The sequence below is a fragment of the Cygnus olor genome, chromosome 11 (assembly GCF_009769625.2).
Source record: "Cygnus olor isolate bCygOlo1 chromosome 11, bCygOlo1.pri.v2, whole genome shotgun sequence".
In the NCBI taxonomy this organism is placed as follows: domain Eukaryota; kingdom Metazoa; phylum Chordata; class Aves; order Anseriformes; family Anatidae; genus Cygnus; species Cygnus olor.
In genome coordinates this window covers 5,238,948-5,254,181 of record NC_049179.1, presented here as the reverse complement: position 1 = coordinate 5,254,181, position 15,234 = coordinate 5,238,948, and the positions used below count along the sequence as shown (strand labels likewise).

The 15,234-nt window shown below is 39.4% G+C and overlaps 1 protein-coding gene across 14 annotated transcripts in view; it reads right to left on the bottom strand.

Moving 5' to 3' along the window:
• TJP1 (tight junction protein 1) overlaps window positions 1–15,234 on the bottom strand; it is a 164,477-nt gene that overhangs the window by 62,810 nt on the left and 86,433 nt on the right. The window lies entirely within an intron of this gene.

Here is a 15,234-nt window from a genome sequence, read left to right as displayed (position 1 = left end):
CTGCATGTCTCAGAACTTTCCAGGAAACAATTCAGCTCCCCCAAACCCCAGAAATGAGTGAATGGCCTTCTGATGAGTTACTGAGATGAACAGGATCACCACATCACCAGACAAGCATCAAGTTCAGTGCACGAGGCAGACTGCATGACTTAAATATGGGGAAGAAAAAAAATGTTTCCAGTACCAAGTAGGTACACATAAATCAATCATTGTAGAACCACCTCACTTACAGAGACTACTATAAAAAGACTTCTTTCTTATTCAAGTAGAAGTGACCTTAAAAAATACCCATTACCCCATATTCCTTACCTATTTAAAGAATTTAGAAAACAGAAGTTGCACTGAGGCCCCACCCTGCATTCCTTCATGCAATCAAGACCCAGAACAATATTACCAAAGTACAACACTGTTGGAGTGCCAGTCCTCCAGCTAACACATTGCATCAGGCAGAACTGCAGATGTTAAAAACAAAGTGGGACAACATAACACAAGGTAAATATTATTTATTACCTGCCTTCTGAACAAACCTTACTACTGAGAATAGTCCACAAACAATCTCCCTCCTGTGAAGAAATTCTCGGTGTTGAAGACAAGGAAAAAAGCCTGTCGCCTCCTCTCACTGGGTAATTCACCTACACCAACATAGGTAACATGCTGTCATTCTGAAATAGATTAGGTTAAACTTAAGATACACAAAAAGACTTTTTAAGTTTCCATTTCAGAGTTTATGCCACACATACTTCAGCTGATTAAAATTTCCTACAAAAAAATCCCCAGAGAAGTGGATGGTCTCAAACTACCTCACTGATGTGCAAGGCCAGGGTGAGACCACTCCTTTCATCAGGAAAGCTGGCCAAGAGCCTAAGCTATGAAGTGAAATTAGAAGTCAAAAGCTGTGGCATGTAGGCTGAAGCCTCAGTAAGGCTTTCACTCAGATATGATTTGGCCTAACAGCTCTATTGTCTCACCAGTCAGCACTCTGAAAGTGGCAACACTTGTACATATGCTATTTTATACCCTTTTTAGCACTCATTCTGCTGTCTAACCCCTCAGTCAGCTGGTTCATCTTAGTAAACTGACAAGGGAAATAAACAGCAATGAAGAGCACAAAAAACCTTTTTAAACTTGAAGCAATAACATGAAGTAGAGTTTTTAGAGGTCAGCCAAGGATGGGGGGTGAGGAAGACCAACTTGTCACATCTACCTTTTAGCTGCAGCAAGCTACTCCATCATCTCTGCCAACAGCTTATTTCAGCAGGAAGCAAAAATCTCTCCCCTCAAAAAGAAAAAAAACACTCCTCAAGATAAAAACCACTAAGTTATTCCAAATATTGTAAAATGAAATATTTACTGTGCAAAAAAGGTGAAAGCATGCTCTGATGTGATATTGAAATAAGAGAAACACCTAGGTTAAAATGCAAGCTAAGAAAATAATTACATTTAATCTAATCACACTATTTCACAGACATTTAGCATGTAAACTGTTCAGGGCAGAGGCCCACCAATTAGAGTTACCAGATCAGACAATCATTTACAAGACCTCACTACCACTAATGGAAATAGGTAACACTATGCATCGAAGCATCGGAAAATTAAATAAATAAAACAAACAGAAAAGTGAATTCCCAGAATTACATCCTGCCCACAACATGTTGGATTACTTTGCGAAAAGGAAAGAAAAACACAAGAAAAGCAGTCCAGAGCAAATGGGGATCTGTACAAGGCAATAAATATTGCTGTTCTCTATTCTTCCAGTCCAGCAGTTGCTTCTCTCTTCTAGTATCCTTTCGTAATTAAACAGAGTGAGTAAAGACAGCCTGCATTTTAAACGCTTTGGCCAGCAGTTATCTAACTATTAACAAATTTAACAACACCACAAAGGCTACTTAGGATCTTCCTAAGCCCATCTGTAATAGAATCTCGCCTCCCTTCCCAGGCTGCAGTTCAGTAGTAATATAATCTCCTTCCATTTGTCTTAAGAACTACAGAATTACATTCTGCCAACTTGACTACAACAGAAGCGGAAATATAGATTTCCCTAATACTCCTCTCACAAATGAAAGGATATTTCATTTCAGTGTAGAAACATACAGTGCCTTTAAACAGACAGTGCGAGTATTCCTATAGCGAGCCCTTGCATACTGCAAGAACCACCGTCAGAATAGACCTGACCCTGCTGCAGGAATCTCTCATACTGCTGACAGCTGATATAACCAAAACCCTTCCTACCTATTCATTTTTGAGACAATTTAGATACATGCTTACTCCAAACCATTTCTAAACACTCGACTCCAGAGAAACTATTTAAACCAGAAAAAATCTTTAGAAAAAATCCTGAAATCTAAACAGGTAAGGATAAACAGCAGTGACAGCATTGTTCAGAATGAAGGCATGAGAAAGGAAGCAATACTTCCAGAAAAATATTTGTACTGCAGTCTTTTCTCCATTAGAATAAAATCAGAATTGAATAGGAAAAAAAAGCACTTTCAAAGCACAATTGATTCAATATTCATACTTCCATAGTCATGGAAGTTGTGTTAATTTACAGGAAAAAAAATACATGTAGTGACAACACTAAGTTGTACTGCTTCTACAAGTACATTGACTTAGCTGCATCTTTTCCCTAAATTTTTGTCACTTCACCTTCAGAGTCATTCCTTTTGAAATTTAATCCTCTAAAAGATATTGTAATGCTATCAACAGATGTACTAATGCATCTTTTTTGCCTCACTATGCCATTTAAGATGATCCACGTTAACAAACATTGAACAAAGTCAATGTTTCCCATATTTCCTTTATAGGAGATGCGAGTAACAAAGAACAAGCTTTCTTGCCCTACCAAAGATTACAGTCTTTTTCCCCAGAAAACTAGAAAATACTCACTACAGAATTAGTGTTCATTTCCTGCTCTAAGTTCATTCCCTGTTCTGTTCTCTTAAGAGATGTGCTATATCAGGTAAAATTCATTACATTCTGTTACAACACTAAATTTAAGTATGCTGTCACCGTATGCTACTGAGCTAAATAGCAAAAGCAGATTTAAACACACCAGCTGCTTATTCCTGGATCTACACTACTGCTTCAAGGGATGCTAGATACCGTTTGTGCATACCTCGAAGTTACTGGGAGGGCAGCGAACACGAGGGAATACACACAGGAATGCCTGCAGCCGCCACCACCTCTCCAGACTGAGAGTGATGCCATGCTGCACAGAAGTTCAAGTCTTAAAATCACTTGAAACTTCACACAATACACATATACAGAATCAATGAAGTCTTACTAGGCTTTCCATTTCTCAGCAGAAAAGGTTCAATATCAATATGTCCTGTGGAGTCAAAAGGTTAAACTGTGGATTGGTAAACTTTGTCATTGGTAACAAGCTACTATGCTTCTTACTGTACAGGCTTGCTTAGATTAGACTTGCAATTCATGCAAACATCCGGCACCCTTATTTTCAGTTAGAACACAGAGTCTGTCTTCAAAAACCAGTTTATCCTTGTAATGTTGTAGCCAGGCTACTAGAATTGAACAGTTTAGCATTCTACAATCATTTTTCCACTTCCTGGAAGTGCAAGTCGGGCACTACCTGATCTAACAACTATTAATATAATTAAATAAAGAGATAAACTAAAAAGTCAGTTTAATTTCCTATTCCTGTTTAAGTCCTGCTTCTAATACTGCAGAAGCTGCTGGCATTACAGTTACCGTATACGATGGTCCTTAAGCATCGTGTACAGCAGACAGCCTTCGCTTCTCAGCTTCTTCCCTTCTTTGTGCCGTTCCAGACAAGACACCAGATCTCAGACTTTGACATGACACATGCTACATTTCTGAAAGCTACTTTCCTCTGCATTAGCTATCACAAATAAAGGACCATTGTTTTTTTAAGCCTTTCTCTCCCCCTTTTGCCCAGTCAGACACTCTCTCCCCCTTCCCCTAATCCACCCGCTCTTTCAAGCCACCACACCAACTTTAAGGCTGCTTGTTTGCAGCAGCACTAAATAAACCATACATACCAACTCTGCACCACACACGACTATTTTTGAAGTGAAAATTAACAAGAAAACAATTTAAATGGAGACAAGTCAACAATTGGGCCGAGATAAGAATGATGTGTGGAGTCAGCAGGAGAGAAGTGTTGTTATAGGGAAGGGGGGCTAAAAGCATGGAATGAGCGCCAGCTTTGTTCACAGGCAGCAGCCTAAGTGCCTATCAGTCAGCAAAAGCATTTTTAAAACAGCTGCATCAAAGCTTTCTGCAAGTTAGTCAGCATGTGACAGGCCAGCACATCAGAGCAGTGCCACGGCAGCCTCTGCATAATAGGAGTGCTGCGAGTGCCCTGAAAGGTCAGGGTGTGCAGGCATTCCAGCCCTCTCTAAATTGCCTTGGCTTATCGCTTGAAAGCAACATAATTACATTGCTTCAAGGGCTAGGACAGCAAAGACAGATTTTCGGTATTATGTTTTGGTCAGCTGCACACTAATGCTTAGATTTTAAGTATAGCCAGGAAATACGGAGTAATGTACAAGTTAGAAATAATGGAACTTTAAAACATGGAAACATCTCCTTTTCCACCACAGAGAAAGTGAAGCTACTTACAAACTTTCTAACAGCCCCAACTATTTTCAAGTACAACTATGTTTGAGATTTTTTTTTTTTTTACACAAGTGTTCCAAACGTTTTTTTAAAACAGAAAATCAAATTTTCAATACAGAAAACAAGCTAAATCTAATGAATAAATTAAAAGGTCCTGTCACAGAAGTTAAAAGGTAGAGAAAGCAAAACCTGATTTCATTCTAAATTCCTAGTTCCATTTGAAAAGCAGTATTTTTCTGTAAGAAAAAAGATAAATGCTTACTGCCAGCTATGAAGACCCTGACTCATGGTAAAGCAAGCCGGTCACCAGCTTTACTCAAAGATCTTCCCAGAACAGAGGAGAGGGGAAAAAAAAAAAAAAAAGATTCCCTTAGCCTAGCTACCTCACAAGATCAAAACTGAACTAGACGACAGCCTGATCAGGACTGCAGTAAGACTGAAACTATTTCAACGTAACGTTTGCTCCAGGCATCTCTCTCCTGCCATGCCACACAGCATGAAGCACACCCACCCAATCCAAGGCTCACACAACAGCTATCTGCCTTCGCAGCTCACCGCCTGGTTTACTTCCCCGTCCCATGCAGCCCTTCTGCTACACAGAAGGGCATTGCCCGCTTACTTCACCCCAGCAAATCTATTTCTACAACTTTGCGCTTCAAGACACTGTGCTCTTTATGCGCAATGGGTAAGGGAGGGAATAACAATGGCAGGTGTAAAGACTACCATAAAAGTTCCCAGTTAATTCAGTTGTAGAGAAGGGGAAAAAAACAACAGCATTTCTGACTGCTTCGTCTCATTTCAAGTATTTTTATTGTTAACAGCTATTTAAGGTATGTTTGATCTGCAAAGGAGATGGTTAAAGCACTTAGTTGAGCCTAGCAAAACCCATGCCGCAGAAGCCTCCCATTCATGTTTTAGAGCCGTCTCCTTTCTGTTTGCATTTAAAGCAACCCCACGGTGTTGTCAACAGAACTAAGTGTACAGTCAAAAAGATAGTCCTAACATTAGCCACAATCCAACTATTTAGAAGGTATCCCTGTAGCAGTGGAAGAAAATAAACAGAAGAGGCAGGACACTGGTCAGTCCGGAGGGACAATGACCTCAGCAAGTGCCAGCGGCTGCCTTCTTACTATTGTTTACACATCTTCCAGATAAAGAGGCATTTACACACTGTAGACAATGCAGCAACTAAGAAAACGTTCAAGTTAGCATTGGTTTATTTCAGATGAATCATTCAGACTTACATACCCTCAAAGGCAAAGAGACGTCTTTAAAGATCCAAGCGCTCACTTGCGTCTATGTCAATTTTCACCTCGCAATCCCTTCTGACAGACAGCCATCAGACAAGAATTACGAGACTTTGTTTGGAACAAGGCACATATTTCATCATCTTGTATTTCAGATGGCAAATTTAAATGAAAACACCCAGGATGCAGAATGGAACAGGGTCCTGGGAACAGCATACCAGGAAAGAAACTGGGACACGCGTGCACATGTGTGTGAAGAATTAACCTGGCAAGAAGAGGTAGAAGGAAAAGGGAATTAACAGGCCTACATTAATTTGCAATCCTATTTGCAGCTCTCCTCAGCATACAATGTCCCCCCCTTAGCTCCCTCCCAGTAAAAGGAGGGCAGGAAAAAGACATTTGCCCATGTTTGTCAGCTTCATCAAAGAAAAATCATATTCTCAGCATTTCATTACAAATACTGCCATTATTCACAGAGGGTCTGGTTACACCTTTAGCCTGCTGCGGTGGCATTCCCTCTCCTGTGGAGGAGCAAGGCACCGTGAGAAAGCAAGTACTTCTGAACCACCACCCCCTTCCTGCCTGTCCCAGCCAGGGGGCAGAAAAACACAACAGGACTTTCCTTAAGCCAGAGCATGCCTTTGACCAGAATAGTTTTCTGTTCCACAGAAACTGTTACTAACTTTTGAACTAATCCAAACTGTCAGTCTTGGCACAACTGTGGGCATTAGGTTAGTGCCTCCTGTCCCTGAAAACAGCAGTGTTCCCAGACAGGTGAGCTCTTTGTTTTACCCTGTGTGCAATTCAGGTCCTATCTAAACAGTTAAACCACCACGATGAAAGACTTGGAGGTTATGCTTGCTTTGTTGGCTACCAACACAAGGCTTACAGAAAGATACAGATACACATTTAAGAGCAAGTAGCTTACCAAATTATCACTATACTCATGGTATTGCCCTTTCCTAGTTACTTGGGAATACGTTCAGATGAACATTATAACTGAAGAGGAACATCCATATCGGTGTCTGATTATTTCTGCTAATTCCAAATGCAGTACAAGAAAGGATAAGCATTAGACGCATTTCAGGAGTGTTTTATTCACTGTTGTGTGCTACAGTCAAGTTCACACAAACCACTATAGGCAGGGATTATTTCTCATCCTAACTTCACATACTTAAAAGTGCCTAGAGTAGGTTCTGAAATACTTCCTACTTGTTCTGGAAAGTCTTACCTAGAATTCTGTGTAGAATCCCAGCGTCCTTCAAACCATCCTTCGTTTGCTTTTAACATTTAAAGGAGTTTGTACTATTTTATTTTCTTCTCCCCATCAGTTGCCTTCAGCTCTCTTACAGAAAGCAATAATAAGCATATGAGCTAGCATGACAGATACATGAAATAGTACTGCTGCAATTTCAGCAACACATTTAAGTTCTTACTATGGTTCTTTCAGAGCCTGTGTCTGATACTATCATCTTGATTTTTTTTTTTAATAGCAAGCTTTAAATGCAGCTATTCAGTCAGCCTTGATGAGACAATTCTGTGAGTAAGGCTTAGTCATACAACATAAGGTTTCACAGTAATTACTTGGGAAATGCAGACACCTTAGCATTTGCGCTAAGGTTTTCATTTCTTTGCTGGGGAGGGTAGAGGCAAGAAAGAGGAGTGACTAAGGATGAAAAGCTTCTTGTCTGCATGCCTTTGGCTCTTTCCTCCCTAACTTATTTCTTTCCCTGACTGTATTCTTTCTACAGTTCCTTCCCTCTTATCATAGTTCTTTCACTTGGCTTACCAACATAAATTTGCACAAACCCCCCCCAAAAAAGTAAGCAAATGCAATGAAGATATAACCAAAGACATCTCTGGCACATTACTCACTTCTCTCTGGTTAAAGTTCATTTGAGAAATGAGATGCCAACCTTTCATTTGGAAGATACTGGAATTCTAGCAACATTAAGCACTGCAGAGATCTGGCTGTTCCACCTTTCCCCTCTTAATTCTTAGAGGACAATACAGTATTACAGCAGCTAGGGACGTGCTTGCTATTTATTGTTTTCTGAATCCTCCTCACTTGTGAAGACCAAACTCATCTGACACAGCCGTTCTTGGCTCTGCCACGAAGCAGCATACACTGATGCAAACACTTTCTGTTTCAGATGTCTAAGAAAGAGCAAGTGGCAAAGGAAATATTCTGCCACAAGATTTTATCAGAGGGACCTGGGGAGGGGGGCTTTGAAATGATATGTACGGTTCCTTTGCCAAGAAGTTCAGAAGGTAACACCGTGCTGGTTTAAGCTGTCTTTAGAGAAGATTTGCAGATCTGCTGCTGACCACAGTGTAAACAAAAAATTCTGATAAAGCTCATGGCGTAAGGTCAGAAAGCTTCCTAACTGCCCCCAACGTGACATTTCATAGACTACTTACAACCTTACAGATAAGTGATACTTATTTTTCCAGTCTTACCAGTAATACTGCATGTAAGAAATGTAAAATTTGAGGGTCAATAGCTGTAAGGTGAGTATGACAGACTAAATTTTTCAGAGTTAAATACTGACAGGGTATTCAAACAATGTTTAGTGATTTAAAACTCAGTTGTTTCCTTGGCAGCTGCAGGGGTCATTTACCCACTAATTACCAACAATGCGATTACAATAAACTACATGGAGAACCACAGGAAAAATACGCTGATGCTCTACAGAGTGCATCTACAGCACGGTGCCCACCTCAGATGAAACAAGTTCTTGGTTCAAGCCATTACTGAGCTGTTTATAAACTGCAGACCTCTCTCATTTTCTTTAGCTAAATACTCTCCATTTTGGGAGCATTAATGCAGTCCACATTATCCACAGGGGGCATACATAAAAAAACAAGTCAATTTAGTTCTCTCATATGAGATTACCGTCCAGGAATTTCTATTCCTGCATAGCTGTGTTATTAACAGAGAGGTTTATCCTGTGTGTGATGGCCAATCACTTTCCACAACTTAATTTCAATTTTGAAGGAAACAAAGTTCTTTTGTCAAAAAGCCATGCCTTCAAGCTTCACTTCAAGGTCTTAATATCCACTAGAAATACTATTCCAAGGAGTCCAGATTTACAGGCTTTTCCACCTAACGCTATTCTGGAAAAGCGCTTTATGCAGGGATGTTCATATGCAAAAAAAAGTTGTTCCAAATAACACATAGGAAAAAGGCAGGTTCGAGCAAGGTCCAGTTTTTAAGCAAGCACCCTACACTGACAGGGTTAACATGCTTTGGCCTTCTCCCAGACTTAATTGTGGGGAAGCCAGCCATCTAAAATGAACAAGAATTACAGATTTATGACAAGCATTGGGATTTGTTCAGATAAACAACACTTGGCATACTTAGCTCCAGGTACTATCCTGATCCCATATTAGCTACAACTGACTGATTGTTTGATAACACATTGTCAAGTAACACCTTTAAAGTTACTTCTCCTAGAGGTCTGGAGTTATCCTGGAGTTCTGCAGTTACAGTAATTGAAGTTGCTACATTCTAATAGAGACAACTTAATGTGATTGAAACCAATAATTATGTTTTCAATAAGAATAAAAACCTGTTTCAGTCTTCCATCCTTTAAGACTTACAAACGTCTTTTAAATCATTTTACTGTAACATATGAATGGCAGGTCAATCCTTTTGCGTAGTTGTGTTACCACTGTTCATAAGGTAAGTAATAAAAAACTAACATCACTGTTCAGATTTCACAATGTTTCATTATGTTACTGCCTCTAGTTATAATTTAATGTTATTACTTCCCTTTAATAACTATACGTAAAATTGAACATTGTTTCTTCATCTACAAGTTAATTCTTCTTCATAGTTTTCATTGTATCCAGCTTCATAACAAGTATACCCAAGTCATTAATGCTGCAGCAACAGTACTCCAGTGGTTGCGGTATACGAAAGATAAGGAACAAGGCTCACAGGAAATGGCATGGCATGGTCTTTCAGCCATACAAGCTATCCCTAAAGAGCTACGTCCAAAAGCTCGACCATACCCTCCAAAGTGTCTCTACAAGTCTAAACAGCAGTATCTCTCTCCCTCCACACTTCGCTTCGTCTGCGTCCCATCTAGACTTACAAGAAGCCACTGCCCTAGAATCTAAATAGCTAACACAGGGCTGTTGAGTATTTACAAAGATACGTGTGTGTGTGTGTGTGTGTGTATGTATGTATGTATGTGTGTATATATATATATATATATATATATATATATATATATATATATAGCCGGATACAACATTAGGCAGAAGAAAGAAGCCCAGTTGCCTTTGTGGAAGGGGTTTATGTTCTAACTGAGATACAGGCAAAATTCTGTAATCACTGCTGCTGGTCTCTCGTTCTCCTCTCTGCATAGCAAATGCACCTTATTATAATGTTCTGAAACGCATGTAGCTACACAGGTGCAAGGAACAGCACTGCTATGCTGCAGTGCTCCCCTGACCCCTTTTCTTTCTGATTCTGATATTAACAAACATGAGAGTTGGAAAAGAGCTTGTGTAGCCATTCAAATTGACCAACAAAAACCAACATCTACAGATGGAGCAGAGAAGTGCTAGCAATGCCCCAGCTGGAAGACTACTCAAAAGAAAGCTGGACACACATGATGGTGAGGACAAATCCAAGCTAAAACCCAGCCCACATGTTCTGAAGACTATAATACATACTCTCAGACTGAACAGCCGTTCAGGAGAAAATGTATCAGATTCAGATGTGTGATGGGGAAAGCTTACAATACTGAAGTACAGAAAGAAACATTGCTTAATATTACATATGTGAGCTTGTACACCAGTTCTCCTACCGGTGCATAACTGACTCATACATTAAGCTGAAGATTCTTCTGTACATCTGAAGACTGTATGTTATCTAATCTGCATTGATGCTGTCATACTAATAGTTTCTTAAGGTTGCTACTTGTAGTTAACTTCAATTTCAGCACAAATATGTATCCGATAAAGACTGGCAATTTAGTTGAATTTTGCCACAGGGAGCTCATCTATTGCATGTCCTGTTTTATGGATAGTCTATAAAGAAAGCCTGCTGAAAGAACAAATCAAATATTAATTTAAAATACAGTAATTTCATATTAGTTCCCACTGTGCGCCACTATCTCCCAGTGCAAGTATGATGATCCCATTATGAAATATTCACATGGAAAATTAATCTAAATCCTGACGTGTTTTTAAATGCAATTTGGACAATCATATCCTCTCCACAGCAGCACAGAACAATCTCTACTCAGTGCAAGTAAAGAAATAGAGCTATTTGTTAAGTGACTGCCGACCCAGTGGGGCAGAGGGGAAGACACTGTTACTGGACCCCATTCAAACCAGGCAAGAAACAGGCTGTGCAATCCCACGGGACCATGCACTGAAAACTAATTACTGACTGGTTTAGGAGGGGTGGAAGAAAATATTTTCTAAGGAAGCCCTTAATGTAAAAGGCAGTGTGGAGGAAGACAGAAGATTGTTCTTCACTGCAGTACTTACTGGAAAAAGGCTCAGAACTACAAATCAAAGAAGCTGCCTACTTCTGCGTGATTTCTATTTTTAGCAAGTCAGTACTTTGTGTATGTGAGGGTGGGGGGACAAGACCAAATTCTGGTATTGTTTCCTCTACTACATAAAACTAACCATAACAGAACATTATGGCGAATTATCCAGGCCAAAATGGGTAACTCAATGGCTTGCTCAATTACAAGAGCATGAACTTCTCTATCCATCAGTGCTCCCTACTGCTATCATGTTATTCAATTTAGGCTACCCTCCTCCACCACAAAAGGGTAGAACATCTGTTTACAATGGATTAGGAAAGAAGAATCCTGTTAGAGATTACTAAATACCCTTGAGAATATCAAAACTTTTTTTTTAAAATGTAAAATCAAGATTTAAATTTTTAGCACCCATAATGTGTTTAATATTCCTAACTACAAGTAACCTAAATAAATCTCCATGTGCAAGGGCTAGAAACAACTCTGAAGACTTACTGAGGATACTACTGAATTAGGGAGAGCAGATGTGAGGAAAGCACCCAGTCCTGCACACACTGGGGCAGTTCCCCAACCCTGCATTAGCCCATAGCTCTACCAGACCACACGGCCTGTAGCTTAGGATTTCTCTACAGATATACCACAGCAGGAAAATCCATGGACAACAGAAGCAGACTTCAGTGTCCCAGGACAAGTCAGCACCCTTGTGACCCTGGCAGTGGTTGTTGCTCTGCAGGATCTGCAGGACCCACACCAGACCTTCCAGCATTCAAATGAATGTTCTCCTCTGCTTTCTCAGGCCCTTCCTTGAGTACAACACAGCTCCTTGAAACAAAAACACCCCTACTAGTTTTGAATGTGAAGGGCATATTTGAAAAATCTGCCCCTAAAATAGCGTAATTATAAGAGATGAAAATGTTTTCATTTCAAGACATTTTGGACTCATCATACATACACTGCACAGAAGCATGGGATTCATTTTGAGACTTCCCTATGGCTGTTTGTTAATTGGTACGTTCACTTGAAGAAGTCATTAGTAACATTATTTGCCTGAGAAAACATTGGACATAGTTTGATATGAATTTTTGCTGCATTTATACTATGACCAGGAAAAATTCAAGGGATATAAATGACCGATGTCTTTCTTAACCAGAGGGTAGTTTGCTGTACAGATTACATAACTTCAAGCATCCTATAAACTTAAAAACAAGCCTTGAATTCAAATCCTACCCATTAACTCAAACATTTAGAATTTGACTCACTGTTAACAAACCAAACGTTGAGACTAATTTCACACGGAGACACATACAGCTTTGCAGCCCTCATACGGACTGTAACCAGCTTTCCTGCCTCCGCCAGACGTCACCTTGACTCTTAGACTGAGGGGATAGGAGAACAAAACTGAAGAGAGGATCCTATTCCAGGCTACAAGCTTGTTGACATGGCCTGTAGCAGAATGCACAAACATTTGGGTCCTTGGTGTCAACATCACCCACTTTGAAAGAAATTCTTCTGGATGAGTGCTTTGAACTGAAATACTTGCTACTTTTACATATTGTCTTTCAAGTAATAAGAACAAAGTATTTAGCATAGATCAAAGCTGGAATAGTTCACCGTTACTTATAATTCTGTTTTCAATTGAATACCTTAGGTAAGGACTTCTTATCATGCATTTTAACGAGTCCTCATATCAGAAAGTTTCAACCATGATGGTTATGTTTTAGTATCCACATGGACATACTCAACCTTAAAGGCTACTCACAACTCCTAGCACCAATTCAAAGTACCATGTTTTGAGCTTTTTTTTTTTTTTTTTTTTTTTGCAGAGGCAGGCCCAAAACCCATTCCCATAGTATATAAGTAGCAGTACAGTGTGTGCCCTCAAGTACCTATGAAGTACAACAATCCACTGGCTAGATGTTTTCCTTGAAACAAAGATTAGTTAGCTGGTCACTGATAAGGTTTACTGATTTTCTACTCTATAGAAGCAAAACCAGCTCCCAGGCACAGTCAGATTTCAATCTCTGTTTACATTAATCTGCGTCCTGCATGTTGGACTAGAAGCCAACTCCAGAACATCATAATGATGTACAGAGCATGGAGTTTACAGCTCTTCTCCTCTCATCAGGACAAAAATCATACTGAAAAAAGCACCTCAGCTACATCTGATAGCTGAAGTCGCCTATAGTCTGTATATACTGTATCAGTTAACGTAGTTTATTACCTGAATAATCTATTTTCTGAAAATAGTATGTAAAAAAATATATTTTCTCAGGTCCAAATACAACTTAAAGAAACGGTATCGAAACTAAATGCAGTTAATTTGCAGGATTTTTTTTTAAAGTAGAAGATAAGTCCCAATTATTAAAGAACTCAGCTTATTTCTACTACTCAATGTTAGTTCTCCATATGCATTTTCTAAATTCCTTTCTTTATTGTTACACTGAATCTCACTAAAATCCTGAGTATTGATCTAACATTCGGGTGTTCATATAGACTCAAATGGGAAAAAATAAGATACTGTTCCTATACCTAGCTATTTCATAGATACCAGCACTTTATTAAATCACACTTTAAAAGCCTGTCCATATATTCTCCACAAAGAAAAGAATCATTGGAATCTCCAGTCATGATCTGGGGTAGAACACTAAGCCACATTTACAGGAACCATAGGTGATTCCCTATAGCAGAGGAACCAGAGTCCTTGCAGTCTGTGAGCCTTGAACTGTTAACATGACCAACTTCTCACCAAAGCGGTAGGTAATAGTTAGCTGGAGATACATCTAGGACAAACAAAATCCAAGAATTAACAGACTGAAGTGAAAGAATGGGAAATATTCTCTGTGCATCTATTTAAAAACTAAAAGGAAGTCAAACTGAGGTTCAGCATTTAAAAAAGGTCGAAGATTCAAGAAGCCCTTTCCCCATATTTACTACTAAGAAACACCTTTTTCCTTCTTTTTACAGACAGCACAGACAGTATTTGAACCCTCAGCTTAAAGGTGGAAAGCTTTCCATCTCGTTACTAATGCCCTGACACAGCCATCCCCACAGCATCCATTAGTATTGTTCAAAAAGGCATCAGAGGAGATTAGGCCCCCTACATTTTGCAATCACAGCCACCGCTAGATTAGACTGTGAGCAAGATTTCCTTTTGCTCACCATTTTCTATTGTATATTACCAACAGCTACAGCAAATATTTAAAACCTTAATAAAAACACATTCTTTTAGGGCATAGCTGGGAAAAAGTCAAGTAACCAAAACAAAGGGAGCAGAAGGCAGCAGAAACACTGTTAATAATAGGGCATAACACAGTAATACCAGCCAAGATACCCGCATGTACAAATGAGGAATTACTAAGCTAACAAAAAAAATTGTTTGAGTTCCCTTCTGGTCAAGTGTGCCAAGATAGACACAGACACGAAGCCTCAGAAGCTAACAAGTATGTTAAGTAAAACTCCTATTACGAGATAAACACTCACACACTTGGTTTTAATGCACTACACCCACCAAAATGAGAAACTGGACACCACATATGAAGAGGTGCCTGAAGGAAATGAGACCTGAAACTTGAACACCGAAGTCCCGCAATATTCTAGTATTTCTGAAATATTTATAATCCACCCCCACCCCCTTATCTGCGCCTATTAAAACCATACAAATGGCAGCCAGGAATTAATAGCTGAAGAAAAAAGTACACTACCCATCTATTGACATTTTGGCAAGGAAATTAATGTAAACTGTATGTATGAGAGTCAAGTCTTGGAAAGTGTTGCTTGACAAACTAAGATGAAAAAGAAGGGAAATAACTTCAACAGAAAATTATAACCGATTGTATGAGCTGAAGTCAGAAAAATGGAGAACTTATAAACTTGATAGTTTT